At 42.9% G+C, this 15,822-nt stretch overlaps 1 long non-coding RNA gene across 2 annotated transcripts; it reads left to right on the forward strand.

Moving 5' to 3' along the window:
• Positions 1-24: 24 nt before the first annotated feature.
• LOC112968107 lies at positions 25-15,223 on the forward strand. 2 transcript variants are annotated; one of them, XR_003254254.1, is made up of 5 exons: positions 25-149; positions 3,269-3,548; positions 7,659-7,842; positions 8,044-8,119; positions 13,271-15,223. It is a non-coding gene; the product is annotated as an uncharacterized LOC112968107 (long non-coding RNA). The 2 variants fall into 2 exon arrangements; XR_003254255.1 differs by having other exon boundaries at positions 13,943-15,223.
• The last annotated feature ends 599 nt before the right edge of the window (positions 15,224-15,822 follow it).

Here is a 15,822-nt window from a genome sequence, read left to right on the forward strand (position 1 = left end):
CGCCGGTCGGTTAAGACGCGGCGAGGCGCCATTTCGCCCTCCCCGGCCCGCGCCGCGGCTGAGCCCGCGGTGAGCGGCGCGCCGAGGCCACCGCCGCCTGCAGCAGAAGCCAGCGCTCCGAAACGCCTGTTAAGTAGGCTGTCCGCAAGGTAACACGCGCTCTTCCTGCCGTACAGTGGGAAGCAACGGCTTCATCTTGCAAACCAATGTGAACATAAACGGTGTCCTTAACACGCAGGCACTGGGCTCTCGCAAATACTGATATTGGCCATTTTGAGTCCCCCCTCACCTTGACCACGGTAGGGGGGAGCTGCCGCGGCGAGGAATTTGTGAGAAAACCGTTGAATACACCACCCGTGAATCTTACTTTTACGAGAGGCTTAACCTGGACGTATTCTTCATTGCGTTCAGCGAAAGCAGAAACCTGAACCGCTATTTATATTCCCCTTGGATAACAGACTTCTGCAGTGTTAAAGCGTACAAGATGAACTTGAGCAGCAAAGCACGCAAAATATAAATGAGCTTGGGAAGATGACATTTTAGGCTCCGGTTCTGTAAACCCTGGTACAGAGGCAGACCCTGCTGCGTAGCAGCTTGGCTGGAGCTTGCAGCATTCCAGTCCATCTAGAGCAAACCGCGGGCCGCGAGCACCCTTCGCATCCCGTTGAGCAAGTACGCAATAGTCCTCTTCGCTGCAAGCGGTTATGTATTTGATAACATCTCCGAGAACCTCTCCAGGAAGAGGCTGATGCTCTTTTTTACTGTCTAGGATAAGTGTATACATTAATTCCATAGCTGCATATTTTATCTCGTGGAGTAGGTTTAAGAGAAAACCACTCTCTATTTTATATGAAGACATTTATTTATTTTTCTTGCTTTTGTTGCCATGGCAATACTGTCCCTGGTGGAAAGCTAAATTTACATTTAAAGAGGCATTTTTTAAAAGGTAAAGGCAGATGGCTCCTAAGAGTAATTTATCTTGCTAAGAAGATTACACTTTATTTCATAGAATGTTTTGAGGTTTAATTCATTGCAACAAGCCGGGTGATTTGTACTGGTCCCACAGCAGAYGGACACAAGGATACCACAGAGACCTCCCCATACTGCAGTTTGCACAGAACGATAATCTATGCTTCTGGCCAGCAAAAACACAGGGCCTGCCATGGCAATTAAATCCATGCTCTGCACTTATTCAAACCTGAATGCCTTACTAGTATCATGTCCTGCTTTTTTTTTTTTTAAGGAAAAGACTTGTGGCTATCTCATTATAGGATATTTTTAAGTCCCCCATAAAAGCCACTAAATATAGTTAAAAGTAGTTTCAAATAGTTTTAACAGTGTTTGGAGACTCACTTGTAAAGGTCAGTTGCCCTCAGTTTTCTTTGAAGCCCTTTCATGTAATACAATTTATGTATACAAACATTAGTGTTTAACTTTCACCATCTTTACAGGTAAACAAACATTTTCCCCTACTTTGCAGCTGTGGAAACAGAAATTGAGCAACATCTAAGACGACAGAAACTKGTTTCTGACAGAGCTTTAGCTGCTCTCTAGGGAATTGGGGGGGGGGTGTCAGGTGCTGCACAGCCACGATGAGCTCCCCGAAAAGAGCAACTTTCACACAGTTCCCCCAAAAGCACATGTGCTAGCCCCAGTGCTGGTTTTCACACCTTTGATTGCTATTTTACACAAACAGATTCTAACTGAGCTCCAAGTATAGGACAGTTCAAAATTGTCAATTAGGCCTAAAAATGACAGACTTCTCAGCTAGCTGAATTATACCTGAGGTGCTTGTTATTTCAGAGCCAGAATATGGAAGAGATGATACTATTTCATTTGTTGAGACAACAGAATACAGAAGGGGTGAAGATTACCGTCTCTTAAAAAACTCTAGGCAGACCTGATTTTCATAGCTGATTATTAATGGAAGATTTGTTTGAAATTTATAGTTTATGCTACCTTTAAATATTTCACTCTCCCCATGTATTTTTTTCTATGTATGAAATGCCAGCAAGCGTAGTCTGTGATCACTGGCTGAACAGCCCCATAGTCCTACTGCCTTAATGGTATTTCACCTTTTCTGTGATCATTGGGCAACACTTCAGACATTTTATTAAATCAAAGCAGCTGAAGCTTTTGCACCAGATTCCAGACATGGCATTTCTTGCTAGCATATATTGTATTCTCACAGTGCAACATCTCGCTGTGGAACACGGCAAAGCTAGCAGGTATCTAGCACAACTGTGCCTTTTAAATTAATTTTACAATACAGAGACAGTGTTCCAAGAGGCCATTAGGTTGGGGTTTTTCTCCTGGAAGCAAGTGTTTAATGTGAAATTTATTAATATTCCAAATTAGGAAGGTGAAGCATTCAAAGTGGGAGGGAAGGGAAGAAGGAAAAAAAAAAGAAATAAAAAGAAGCATTCTTCATTTTTCATTTGCTAGGTTTAACCAGAAAGTACACTGTTGTTCTCCCAATTTTATTATAACTTTCACAGTATAGCATTCCTTTAAAGCTTTTGCCTCTGAACTTGAGTAAAATTCTTGGCTTTTGTCCAATTTGTTCCCCTTATGTTTGTAGATATACCTGCAACTGCAAAGCCCGAAAGCTCAACAACAAGATGTTAAATTAATTTTTTGGGTTTTTTTTGTTTTAAAGTCGGTGTCCTGAATTTTGGGGGCCTGACAATTTAAATTAGTACTGAATTTTCAGCAACACAATTTGGGTTTAAAAAAAGGATTTAACTGAGGTTATAGGGTAACTGAACTGCCTGTAGAGAAAAAATTTTGCAAGCAGAGGGAAGTTGTTAAATGCAAGAACAGGCCCAGAGATTGTGGGTTTTTTTAAGCATATAAAAGAATAAGGTCTAGCACTCTTAATTCTCAGTGCTGTATCTTAGCCTTATCTTCTTTCCCTAACCTATAGCTCACTGAAGGAAATCCACCCCTCCTTCCTGTCAATATAAGCCCAAAGCATTTCCATCATTCCAGCACRAGCCTGTTTTGATTGCAGCGTAATAGAATGTCATCAAGCATTTCAAGCAGAATCTGATCCGATTAGAAGTACAAATATTAATATTATCTGTTTACTCTTTTTTAAGAAAAATGCACTAAGCTGTTAAGAGGCTTATCACACAACTGTTGATTAATCATATCACATTTTTTAAGGGTTCATTGCTGTTATGGTTGTAATGGGTTAAGCACCTCTGTTCCTTGTTTCTTAGCAGAAACATAAGAGCCCCCCTTCGGATTTTTTTTCCCCTCAAAGGAAACGTGATCTGAAGAGGAAGGGGAAAGTTCAGAGTGGTTCCCCCAGAGCCTCGCAGCCCTGGCAGCGGCCAGACATCCGTCCCAGCTCGTTGCTTCCCTTGGGGGTGAAAAGCCCAGGAGAGGCAGCTGGCGGGGGCGAGCSGAGGCACCAGGAGCATTGGGAGACTCATGAAGCAGCAGGGCAGTACCTATTGCTCCCCTACTTCCATACAGATAAGCCACAGGCAGAAAGTACTTTGCAGTCTGTTGCACCTGGACCTGCAGACATTACTCCTTAGGTAAGTGCAGCCATGCACTGGCGTTATAAATGAATGCATCTCAACAGGCCGGTCCCACTGGGCGGATTTGTATCGTCTGTTTTTCCCTTGTCTCCAAGCAGTGACGTCAGAGCTGTTAACTTGTTCAAAAGCTGCAGTTGAACCTTATAGTAAATATATGCCTCATGAGAGCAAACACATTTTAAATAATGGGATACACATACTCCGGTATCAGACGAACTGCCCTCTCTCTGCGTTTTCAAATCTGTATACTGAGCAGCAAACCAAAGCCATATTATTCCTTCCTGTCTGGGTAATATCATCTCAGCTATACTCCATTGCTAGTTGTGATGTATCACATTTAATAATTACAGCAATCTGTTGGATTTTTTTTTTTTTAAATACTTTCTGCTTTTGATGTTTCTGATCACTATGGAAAACTCATGCTATTTTATAGTCTGCTGACTAAGCTCGTATGCACGCCAGCTGCATTTTATCACGGAACAATGTTTGCCTTTTGAACTAGCTGATAGATTTTATTTAAAATGAAGATGAGATATACATTCTTCAGCAACATTTAGAACCTTGTTAAGCACAATATCCATTTGTAGAAAGTCATGGCCTCCAGCTAAGTGGTGCACCAGCTTGTGGCCATCAGCACAAAAAAAAGAGGGGTGGAAAAAAAAAGAAAAAAATTAGATGGGGGATCCTTTCTGGTTCTGTCTGCTGTATAAGAAAAACCAGGCTCACCCCATCTTGTCATTGGCACCTGTACATCTTACCTGTTCTTGAAGCCTTTCAGCAATGGAGACTGCACAGCTTTTTTAGGCTATTTATGCCTGTCCTTCAGGATCCTGTCAGAAAACTTTTCCTAGTATCAAAGCTAAATTTTTTAGTTTTAGTTTCCAATCATTGGATCTTGCTATGCTTTCAGTGACAGATTAAGAGCTGTTTTGCACCCATTATTTTCTCTCTGCAAGGATTTATGCATGCTTAAGTCAATTTTAGTCTTTTGGCAAAGTAAACTGCAAGTATTGCTGTACAACTTTTCTAATCCCTAAATGCCTTTTTTCCAGCACTTTTATATGCTGACATTGTAACTAGATTTCCGTTAACTCTGTATGACTTACATGGCATGAGCTAATAAATCCATCACCTACCTTTTATTCTCATTAGTAGATCTAAGAAAACTTTATCCTTTTTCGCCACTCTGTCATATTGGGTGCTCAGGTTCAGCTGTTTGACCTTTTTGACCTGGGCATCTTTCTTGTGCGCAGCTTCTCCAAACCCAGGCGGCTGTTGCAAAGGCATCGCCGATACTGTCCAGGCTTCGCGGCTTTAGCTTTCTTTAATGTGGCAAAGTTTATGTTGTTTGACGGAGACCACTTTACTAAGCAGTTACCCAATGCTGGCAATTAAGAGGATTAGCGTGAAGCTCTTCGGGAATCTAGTTGCCCAGGAAGGAGGGAGCTGGGGCTGACCCCACCGGCACGGCCAGGGGTCAGCCCTGTTGCATTCCTGCTCCTGCCAGCGGTGCAAGGACACAGCAGCCTCCCCTCAGCCCCGCCACAGCCCCTTAGCTTTCAAAACTTGCACAACTTGCAGGCACAAGGTCCGTTTCCAGCCCGCAGGGAGTAAGTCCTTGCTTCTTCCTACACAGAGGGTGACTAAGGTTAGCACTGCTTGATTCACAATGTTTATATGGAAAGTAAGTTGTTTGGAGTTTTTTTGTTTGCTTGTTTAGAGTTGCTAAAAGCAGCAGATGTTCACAGCAAGATGTGTCTGTTGGTGCCACAGGTGTTAATACAGTAGAAAACAGTTTAAATAGAAACAATTTAATTCTACGTCAGAAAGGTCTCTACCACCTTCTGCAGCAAGAAAAAATAAATAAAACAAGTCACCCCCAATCCCTTCCTCTGTTATTTTACCATGTTATATTTACCAGTTAACAAGGTAAGTTACCATATAGCCTTGTATGCCTCAAATACAACTGCAGGCTATTTAAACACTAGCAGTAATTGTTAAAGGTTTGGAGGCTGTCTAGGGGGCAGGGGGAGCTCGCACAGGAGTTTTGTTAGAAGTCTCTGCCAGAACGCGTTGCTCTGTGTTTGCTTCAGGAGGCGGTTTGGGGATGTGCCTTGTACTAGGAGCTCTGTCACCGGCTCTTCCCAAATAGACTTTAAGCTCTCGGGAAAGTTCACTGTGTCCCACCATGAGAAACAGAGCACAGACAGCCCTTGAGCCTGTCTAGATAGTCTGGATGCTGCAGTGTTTCGTGTCCTGTGCAACATAGCTGGGCTGGAGTGGCAGAAAGCGATGCAGGCAGGAAAAGCGATAGGCAGAACTGCTGGTTTCACAGGCTAAGACACTGCTGCAGTAGCTGCTCCTTCCTCGCACTCTGCAACAGGCTGAGGAACAGCTAACCATGTTACGTCAAGAAAGCTCCAGCTAGACACACTAGCACTACTTACCGCTGAGGTTCACTCTTTTTTGTGTGCCCATTTTCTTCCATAAATTGCTAGAAAGAACTGTGAGCCATCAAGAATTCACATTAAAAGTCACAATCCAACAGTTCAAAATGGGAATCAAGAGCTGTTTTTGCATGGCTTCCTTTTTACCAAATTCCTGTACAGATGCAATTCTTTCACATGCTCTTTTTCTTTCATCCTCTCCCCCAAGGCTGAGGAGCAATCCACCAAGATACATGAAAGCAAGAATAACACACAGAAAAATCAAAATGCAATCCAAAACTTAGGAACCTCAGTAATTCTCTCTGAAGTATTTAGGACCACTGACTTCACAAATTATGGATATTTAACAATTAAGTGTCTTGATCAGCTGAACTAAGAAACATGAAATCACTTTTATGGTTTTGAATGGCTGTAAAGTTTGATTAAATTGTTGGCCTATTTAGTTCTCAGACACAAATCAGGTATCCAAGTTAGATGAACCTTGTAATGCAGAAATTGGAAGGAATATATTAATATTTTTCTTTACCTTATTTCCCTGCAGATGAGTTCCATCACAACTGTAAACATCACTAAAATCTCTTGTATTAATGACTTCAGTCATCAACAGATAAGTAGTTACTGCCAAACATGTATGCTTTCAACCTCATTTTGCATAATGAGGTTCACTTGCACAACATGAAGTACAAAAGTCTTGAACCACTAGGACATAGGCACAGGGTTCAAAGCAGACTAAAACACGAGGAAACTAGAGTTAGCATGAGACTGAGGCCTATGCAAGATGTTTATTACTTCCTTGAACTTTTATTTTGTCCTTCTGTTGTCAGTATTTTCAGAAGAGGAAAGAAAAAAACCAAACAGATTTGCATTAGACTAGAGCAAATGAGAGTCCCAAATTATGGGCTTAATAAGGGCTGTTTGAGGTCTCTTCCCACAAAGACAATGTCACTATCCAAACTGTAACATTAGAGTAGCAACGCAAGCTGGTTCACCACCCTCTTGGCCCTTTCCTTTTCTGGAAGATCTCAAATAAAGCTCAGTGCAGTCATTTAAGTTCTGGCTGAGGTAAGTAACATCCCGAGGCATGCCGAGGCTCTGGTGTTTAGGACTTACCRTGCGAGCCACAAGCTCAGCTCCAGCACACCCAGGGAAGAGCAGTCGGTCTCCCACAGGTTTGGGCAGCCTTCTCCAAGTCAGTGTCCCAAATGCAAATGACTGCACATTTCTTACTAAAATTTCTTTGTCAGACCTTGTACTGAGGGTGTTTTGGAAGTGTTACAAACCTGCACACCCTAAAGCAGATTGTTTCTTAGGATTTCTGCATATCATCCTATAAAATAGTACAGGATAGGGCCACATAAGAGTTTGTATTGATAGAAATTTGAAGAGACTTGCCTTCTTAAAACCAATAGAAACTTCAGGTTCAAAAAATCATATGCAACAGGAAAACATTCAGACACAGAAGTGTGATTTTGTGTCAGTTATGCTGGGAATAGCAACAGTTATGCAGATACCTGCAACTACAGAGGACTGAGTATATCTTTTCTCTTCTAATCCTTTGCAAGAAGGTTTTTCCTAACTCAGTCACGTTTACTGTCACTATGTGTTTCTGCTACAGAGTATGCACTTTTCTAGATTTGAAAGAGACCTTTTCCTGTTTCAGGGCTCACCTCATGGACAGAAGGAGCTCCCGGATTTGTGGCGACTGGTTTGTGCTTGCATCCACCCAACCAACTCACCGAAGATGGGAGAGGTAGCTGCCAGCTGAACTTCAGCAAACTGGAGCACGAGAGCCTGCTCCAGCTTTGACTATGTCCAACCTAGCAAGTCACAGAGACAACAGAAATGTAAGAAGCAACCTAGGCAGGAGCGAGAACAGAAACATGAAGAGTAGGTGGTGCTGCTGGGGTGGGAATCCAGGGAAGAGACCTCAGGGAGGTGGAGGTGCACAGAGAAGTCAATGCCTCTGGCCTCGCAGCATCGATAATGAATGTACACTTGGAGATATTAACACGAATAAGGGTGATTGCTGAAATCTTTTTTTGCAGAGAAAGTAAACTGGAGTAAAGAAGAGGGGGTAAAGATGATTGAGCTGGACTCTTCTCCATGGTGCCAAGTGACAAGGTAAGATGCAGTGGGCACAAATAAAAACACAGGAAATTCCATCTGAATATAAAAAAAAAATTCTTACTTTGAGGGCAAATGAGCACTGGAACAGGCTGCCCAGAGAGGTTGTGGAGTCTCCATCCTTCGAGATAGGCAAAAGCCATCAGGACRTGGCCCTGGGCAGCATGCTGTAGATGACCCTGCTCAAGCAGGGGCTGCACTAGACGATGCCCAGAGGTGCCTGCCTGTCTCAGCAATTCTGCGACTCTGCAAAACAATCTCTTCATTCAATTAAATGACATGGCAACAGGCAAACACAATCTTCTGCTCTTAAGGCTCAGAAGATGAGCAAGTCCTTTCTCATCTCTGCGCTTACATAGGTCTGTCTTTCCAGATTGCCTTTATAAGCTGTAATGTTTCATTACAGTTCTTGCAGTAAGGACCAACTTAAATCAATTACCTTTCCAGGAATACACCGTAGTGTACAGTATATGTAGTACAGTGTAGTGTACAGCCTGAACAAATGCAACAGACAGACCCTAGGATGCTCCTAATAAGAACAGTAGATTAATTGAAAAAGTTATCAGCTCAGTAGAAGATTTGTGATAGTTTTAATTTGGATAACAGTGCCAAGAAAAATAAGGTAGTCTTGTTGCTTCATCAGCATGGAATCAGTAGTATAATTCATTTATATCTTGCACCAAACGCCACTATAAAACATTAAGAAATTCCTCATTTACTGAAGGGGTAGATATTGTTAAGTAATGGCTATTACTAAATTTCAGGACACCATTAACACTAATTTGTTAGCCTTTCCTGACACAGAAACTCAAAAAGGTAGGTAGCTGGAATATAAGAAGGAAACCTGTGTTCATTTCAATATAATTTAGAGCTAGTTTGCTGGCAGAAGGAAAGAAGAGTTAGCATCACACAAAAAAATATAAGACAGAATAGTTTGTTGAAAAGTAATTACTGAATACATTAATTACTGGTTTTGACAAAGCTATCAAATAATTGTGCATAATGATATATAGATATGAGATAGGGCAAGCATGACAGTTACATTAAAAATGCAAAAGAATTTGGATAGCAAAGTAGTAAGAGATTGAGGCTAAAGTGAGAAAAAAAGAAATTGAGGAGAAAGGATATTACAGAACCTGAAGGAGTTCGCTAAAAGAGCCTTCCTCCCCCCACCCCCCAAATGAAAGCTTTTCTTTCCACACCAGTTTCATGAAGACTATGTTTCTACTTCTTTCGCAAACAATGAAATAGCCTTAAATAGCATTTTCACGTCACTCTCCCTAACTAATGCTTAACTTCACGATAGTTAAACTTCACTATTTCTCCTCTCAGCACTAGAGCTCTCATAGCCCCCCAGGCTTCTTGTTAGCTTTCTGTCRTGCGTATCATGTAGTCATGCACTAAGCTGCTTCCTTACCATCACCAGCACCTGCTCCAGTTACATCAGCATAAGAAATAACATCTGGGCAATGTCCCAAACTAAAGCTGCCCTCAGCAAGAGCCCCTGCTGCTGAAAAYGTCAAACCCCAACACAACACACACGCAAACTGGAGAAATTTAGCAGACCAGAAGTTACCTGGATGACAGCGACAATACTGTTCTTACAGCTTTTTATGCCTCTAAAAAATTAGTATTATGCGAGATGGACATTGAGAAAATTACATGTACAGAACACAAATTATAAAACTTTTGTCTCATGAATAAGTTAAATTACAGTTGTTAAAGGTGCTCATGGCACTTTATATGAACAGCAGATTGCAGTTGGACAGGAAGGTTCTGGTCAACTATTATTACTCATTTTCCTTTCCATTAGCTTTTTTAATTATGGTCTTACACAATATACTGCTATTCCCCAATCAGGATAAAAAGGCTGATCCACCTCCCAGTTAAGTCAAAAGGGAGCCATACATTTATTTCAGTAGTAGATGTATCACATTCTTCTTATCAGTAATAGTATCTCTTCATAAAACAAACTACTTAAAAATCTTTCATTCATCATAGAAAGAAGTTCTTCTGCTGGTTTCATATGACTATAAAAAGATACTGGGAAACTTTAATGTATCTTAAAACTGAGGTGAAAAGTGACCACATAAATAACAACTGTCTTCACATGTTTTTACTACTGCTCATCTACTAATTTTAGGAATCTACTAACTTTTAAAATGCATTAATAGCAATAGTTCAGTGTTAGATAAAAATAAATAAAAGCTCCCATGCTCTAGGTAACTCACAAAGCAGGTGCTCCAGGCCTCCTCCTGTGCAACACAGGCATATTCTCAGTACAGAGGGACATTTTTACCTCTGCCCCCTGGCAGGAGGGAAATACTTATAGGCATCACACAGCTTAGGCAGGAGGAAGAGGAAACGCTGCTGGAGGTGGAGGTTTTTAGGCAGGTGATTCATTCATCTTTAAGGATGATTGGTTTCAGGTTTTTTGCATGAGTGATTGACAGGAGGAAGGAGTCATTGCTGGGAGCCCTGGTGAGCATGGTGACCCTTTTGGGGATGAGTGGTGCTGCTGCTGCCGCCACTGCTGCCGCCACCCAGGCTCTCAATGTGGGTTTTTTTTATCTGGGAGTAGAGGTTCCTTAGCTAAAAATAACTTGTTCTCAGGTCTTGTGCTTTGTTGCGGGCATCATGGCGCGTGTGGTCTCAGGAGGGTGTTACAGGAGAACCATGCTGGGGCTTGTGGGTCCAAATGTCTCTGTGCTGTATCTAAGGTTTGCTGTGTCTAAGGCTCAGGTGGTTTTCTGGTAAGTGCCCGAACCCTCAGCTGGCATCACATGTTCACAGGCAGATAGGGAAGAAACTTGAATGGAGACCTAAGGTTATTGCAACAGCCACCARATAGCCCTGTGTTTTATACTGCTGTGGCCTGTGTGTTTTCCTTGCTTCAAAACTTGCACCTGTGTTGATTCATAATTAGCCAGCTGGGAAACGCAATGCTTGGAGCTCTGCCGTGAAGAAACTAGTAACATTTCCAACCTCCACGCGTTTCCCTCCAAGCAAATTCAACAAGGTCTTTCTAGGTAGAGATGTTATCTGATGATCCAGACTCAACCAGGAGCCAAGCAGGGCCCTGAAGTTTCACCTTAGGAATTAACCTGATGGATATTCAGGGAAGAGTGGAGACTAGCTGACAACAGCGTTATCTCCATCTATCCCCCCTTTTGTCTCTGTTGGCTGTAAACTCATCAGGGGAGAGACCGTCTCTTACCAGGGTATAGTGCTGGTCTAGTGACACTCTGCCCTCAGGCTGTAGTTAAATAATTACTGCAGAAAGYGGCCGCGGCAGTTTAAGATACTGCCGTTCCTCCGTAGAGGCCATGGCGCGAGCACTGCTCAGGGACTTTGGGGCAAAAATCAGGGCTCGGCATGAGCTGCTGCTGCCGCTTCCCCGGCCAGGCTGCCTGCCTCYGTCTGTAAAACCGATGCAGGGAGCTCATAAGGTCTGCTTTGCTGGCTCAGCTGTGGGGCAGTAACAGATATTTGAGGGCGATAAGAAGCAAAGGGGAGACATGTATGGGTTAATATCTTGAACTCRGAAAGCTTTTGAGGAACAGGATGCTTATAAGGCCATATTTATTTAATTTATTCAGCCATCTTTTGGTGATACCTCATTAACTGGAGAAAAAAGATGTTGGCGTCAGAAAGTATTGCGATTCATCTGTTCTAGGTTACCAATGGACCGTAAAACACRGTACGGGGACTCAATAGCAGTCTTTGCTGTTGTCAGCAATGATGGAACGGCACCGTGTGAATTACATTTGCTAACGCAGATGTGGCCGGGTGATTCACAAACACAATCAACTTAAATCTTCCTTCCTGCATGTGGTAGCAATGGCAAGGATGATCTTGGGGAAGCCCCGCAGGCCATACCTGGGTGCTGCGGGGTGCCGGGCGTGAGCAGGGAGCAGCCGGCCCTTGCTGCTCCCGAGCAAAGATCCGGAACAGGGGTACAGCTGCTCTGAGAGGCGCCAAGGGAGCTGTCAGTAGTCGGTGACGTAAGCAATAAATCACCAGACGGGATGTTAGTGGCGGAGCTGGGAATATAAAGCCCTGACTCCCAACTGTCCCCGCAATGCTGTGCTGGAACCGGGAAGTTATTTTGTTATGGCTCGTCTGCGTTGCGGTAACATCCAGCAGCATTTGCTGTGCTCCAAGCCAATGCTGTGGTCCGAGACTGGGTTTCACCGTGGCGCGGTACGGGCACAGCGCAAGAGGAACAAAAAATAGTCCCTGCCTTAGAAAACTTGCACTTTACATATAATGAGACAGCAGAGGAACAAATAGAGAAAGGCAGAAAAGTACACAATTAATGTTGAATGTACAAGGCTAAGTCCGCACCCTTTGCACCTGCATTAAGTGGCTGACTTTAATTAAATAATTGTATTTTTCTACCAAACCTGTGTCTCATTCAGTGCTTAAGGGCTGCCTCGCTGCTCAATTAATTATATTTTCAAGGAAGACAGTTTTGGTAGGATGTATTTGGAGAAAAAAAGAAAAAAGAAAAAAAAGAAAAGCCCTTAGACTCTCTGTAGAGGATAATATAAGACAATTGGAAATAAAAAGTTAATTCTGTGGTAAAAAGGACTGTTTGAGAAAACTGGGTTTTCTCCTGACTATGAATTTTCAAGCTAGGAAACTTTTAAACCAAATGATGAAAGTTGTTATTAATTATAGAATCTTAGTTTTCTGATGCTGAACTCTGGGAAATATTAAATGCGACTTTCCAAGTTTCTGAGAAATTAGGAATTCAGAGGAAACTGACGGTTACTATCTTCCAAGGAAAGGTAAAATAGATTTAAAAGTATACAGCCCAGAATTTTAGGAGGAGCTGGTTCAACATTCATTCTGCTTAAGAGTTTCCTGTGACAAGTCACTCTGCCTTCCTCACTCAATTTTCTGCACTGCAAAGTGGAAATAACAATTTCCAAATGTAGTATTTATCCATATGCGGAAGGTGCAATTACTGCCAACACAGGCTTCAGCTTGAAAGTTAGAAATTGCTCTCAGTAAAGATCTTAATTTTGTAACTGACCAATGTATATACTTCCAGGGAAGCAGCACTGAAAATATTTAGGAAAAAATAACTTACTTAATCTGTACCATTTAAAGGATACTGTTAATGCAGTATATGCATGACAGCCTTTTCAGGTGATAAAATGCCCAACTGAAGTGGAAGGCATCACCACAGAAGGCATTTGTTGAAGATACAAACAGCACCATCAGTATTTTTCCAATTATGGCAAAAGACGGAAGATGCTGTGATTTGTGAAATCATGAAAATCAGTTTTCTATTGCTTGAAGGGATAGAAAACAGTCTTGCTTCCCCCACCTTTCTATCCTTGTCYCTTTGTGGTGGGACAAAGTTGCCTCTTTCGGGTGAGGCTCAGGTGGTCCGTACTGCTTTGATGTGCAATTTGTGTGAAAAAGGATTGATCCAACAGTCACATAGTGTCACTGTTGTTTTTTTCTTTGTCAGGATAGCCAAACATTTTTCGTTTTCCTGTAAATCTTGGTAACTGAGTTGATAGTTGCTATGTTTGCTGCCAAACCTGCAACCGTGGGCCACATATGAGCATAGCGGGAGAGTCTCCCTGTGGTGCCCAGCTGGGATTGGGTTCGCTGGGTTACACGAGAGGGTTGGTGGGACGCTTGGAGCCCTTTATTGCTTCTCACGGCTCAAACGGCCCTACAATCCAGGGGAAAATGATGTCCTTTCATTCCTTGTCATGTTGATAGTCTGGCCCAGAAGTATCTTTGCCTTTTGTCATGGTCCCTCAAACTAGTGCCTGGGAACCTGCCCCTTTGCTTCAGTTTTGTCTGAATTTCTCCATCCAAGCATGGAAGAAGTCCCCCTGAAGCGTGGCGGAGCACCGGACTGTCCACAGGTTAGGTCCCTACACTACCTCCCGGCCTTGAGAAACGGCACGGCATCACTGCTTTATGCTCTGTTGCAGCTGGGGACTCTGAGTTGGTTTATCCGTATTGCGAGCATTTAGCACTCTCCCACTTTCTGGCACGTTGCAGAGAAGGAAGGAGAAAAGGAGAAAGCAATAAAGAAACGGGGAGTGAACAGAAGGCAAGGGAAGAAGTTGCTGACGGTGGAGGAGGTGTTCAGGAACGCATGGGTCACCTGCGCATGGAGAAGCATGATTCATCTGAACGTGATCGCTTTGACATTCCTAAAGCATGTATGGGTAACGAAAGCTGTTCGGAGTGGAAGAGCTACTTGAAAAAGAGAGACGAGCTGAGATGCGGGGTGGCCAGCCCGGAGGTGTCCTGACGACGGTAGAGCTGTGTGAGCCCAGGTCCTGCCTTTCTCGCTTGGCATCGAGAAACTGGGAACTGACTGTGGGCATTTGCACCTCAACTTTGACGGACTCAACCTTATGGATATCTTAGGTGAGAGTTATACAAGGATACAGTGTTGAACAATTGTCTTTTCATCTTGGTAGTAAATTCTGATCTGTGTTAGAACATGATTCTGGTAAAATCAACAAATTTTTGGACCAAATTAATAATATTTGATTCTTAATATTTTAGTATTCTATGACAAATTTGCATGTTTGGTCTGTCAGAATCACGTAACTCAGCTTTTTTGATGTATTTTATGGTTTGTTACACACTAATGTAATCTATTTTAAGTGTATAATTCAGTAATAATCTCAAATTACTCTTTGGCTGAACAAGAGGGAATCTAATAAAAGCATAAAGAGTTTTGATGTGATTAATATTTATTTAGCTGTCCTTATAACTGCTTCTTATACCCTTTATGAATAACTGCTCTGTTTTTATGTAATTCTTGCTTGTTCTGCAAGACTGTACTTTGGGGGGCAGTTGTAGCATTACCTTGAAAYGTGGCTGAAGACCTCATTTTGCTTGAGTGCACTGTGGTTTCTTCTGCAGCTTTGAAGGTGCACACCTCCATGTGCCTCCAGCCTACAGCTAGGCAGCTCGAGGTTCTTATATAAATGTTGTGTCTCTTGGATTATTGTAATACTGTGAACAAGCTTGTAATGGTGAATTTTTTTTTTTTTGCTTCCTGTTAATTAACTTCTCTTGTTCCAGAAGTTATTTGTTCTACTGAAATATATGGGAATGTGCTAAGTTGGCACGCTTGATTTATTGCTTTTGCCTCATAATCTATTTTTCAGCAGTGCACTACTCAAATTTGCTTTTCGGTGTTAGATGAGAGATCATTAACCTGCTCTCTTGAAGGCAGGTGTACCAGGAAAGGAAGTTCATGAAAGCTGCACCTCTAGGTAACACGAAGGAGGAATCTTAAAACTCTGCCACGGTATTACTACGGCATGACGAAGGCTTTGCTGCGAAAACCATAGATTGGCGGTAGCTAGTTAAGGACAGGGCTTCGTTACGTGTTATTACGGCAGCTCTCGGTGTTGGTACCTCCAAGCTCATCGCCCTGCTATCTTCAGTTCATCTTTCAGCTGTCGGCGGTGCGGCAGCTCGGGGTACGTCCCAGCTCTCCAAATGTTATGTCTTTAAAAGCTCGGAACGGGCCCAATTAATGTCCCGTTTCCCGCCGCCAGCTCGTCTTCGCGTTGGCCGAGGTGGAGGAGAAGAGACCGCGGCTGGGCCCCGGGGTGCCAGGGCTGCGCCGGGCGGGGGCCGGCCGCCGGGGCAGCAGAGGACGGGCAAACTCGGTTCGCGGCGGGGGAGCGCGGGCGGCTGCC

Source organism: Apteryx rowi, unplaced genomic scaffold, assembly GCF_003343035.1.
Source record: "Apteryx rowi isolate R43461 unplaced genomic scaffold, aptRow1 scaffold_30, whole genome shotgun sequence".
In the NCBI taxonomy this organism is placed as follows: Eukaryota; Metazoa; Chordata; class Aves; order Apterygiformes; family Apterygidae; genus Apteryx; species Apteryx rowi.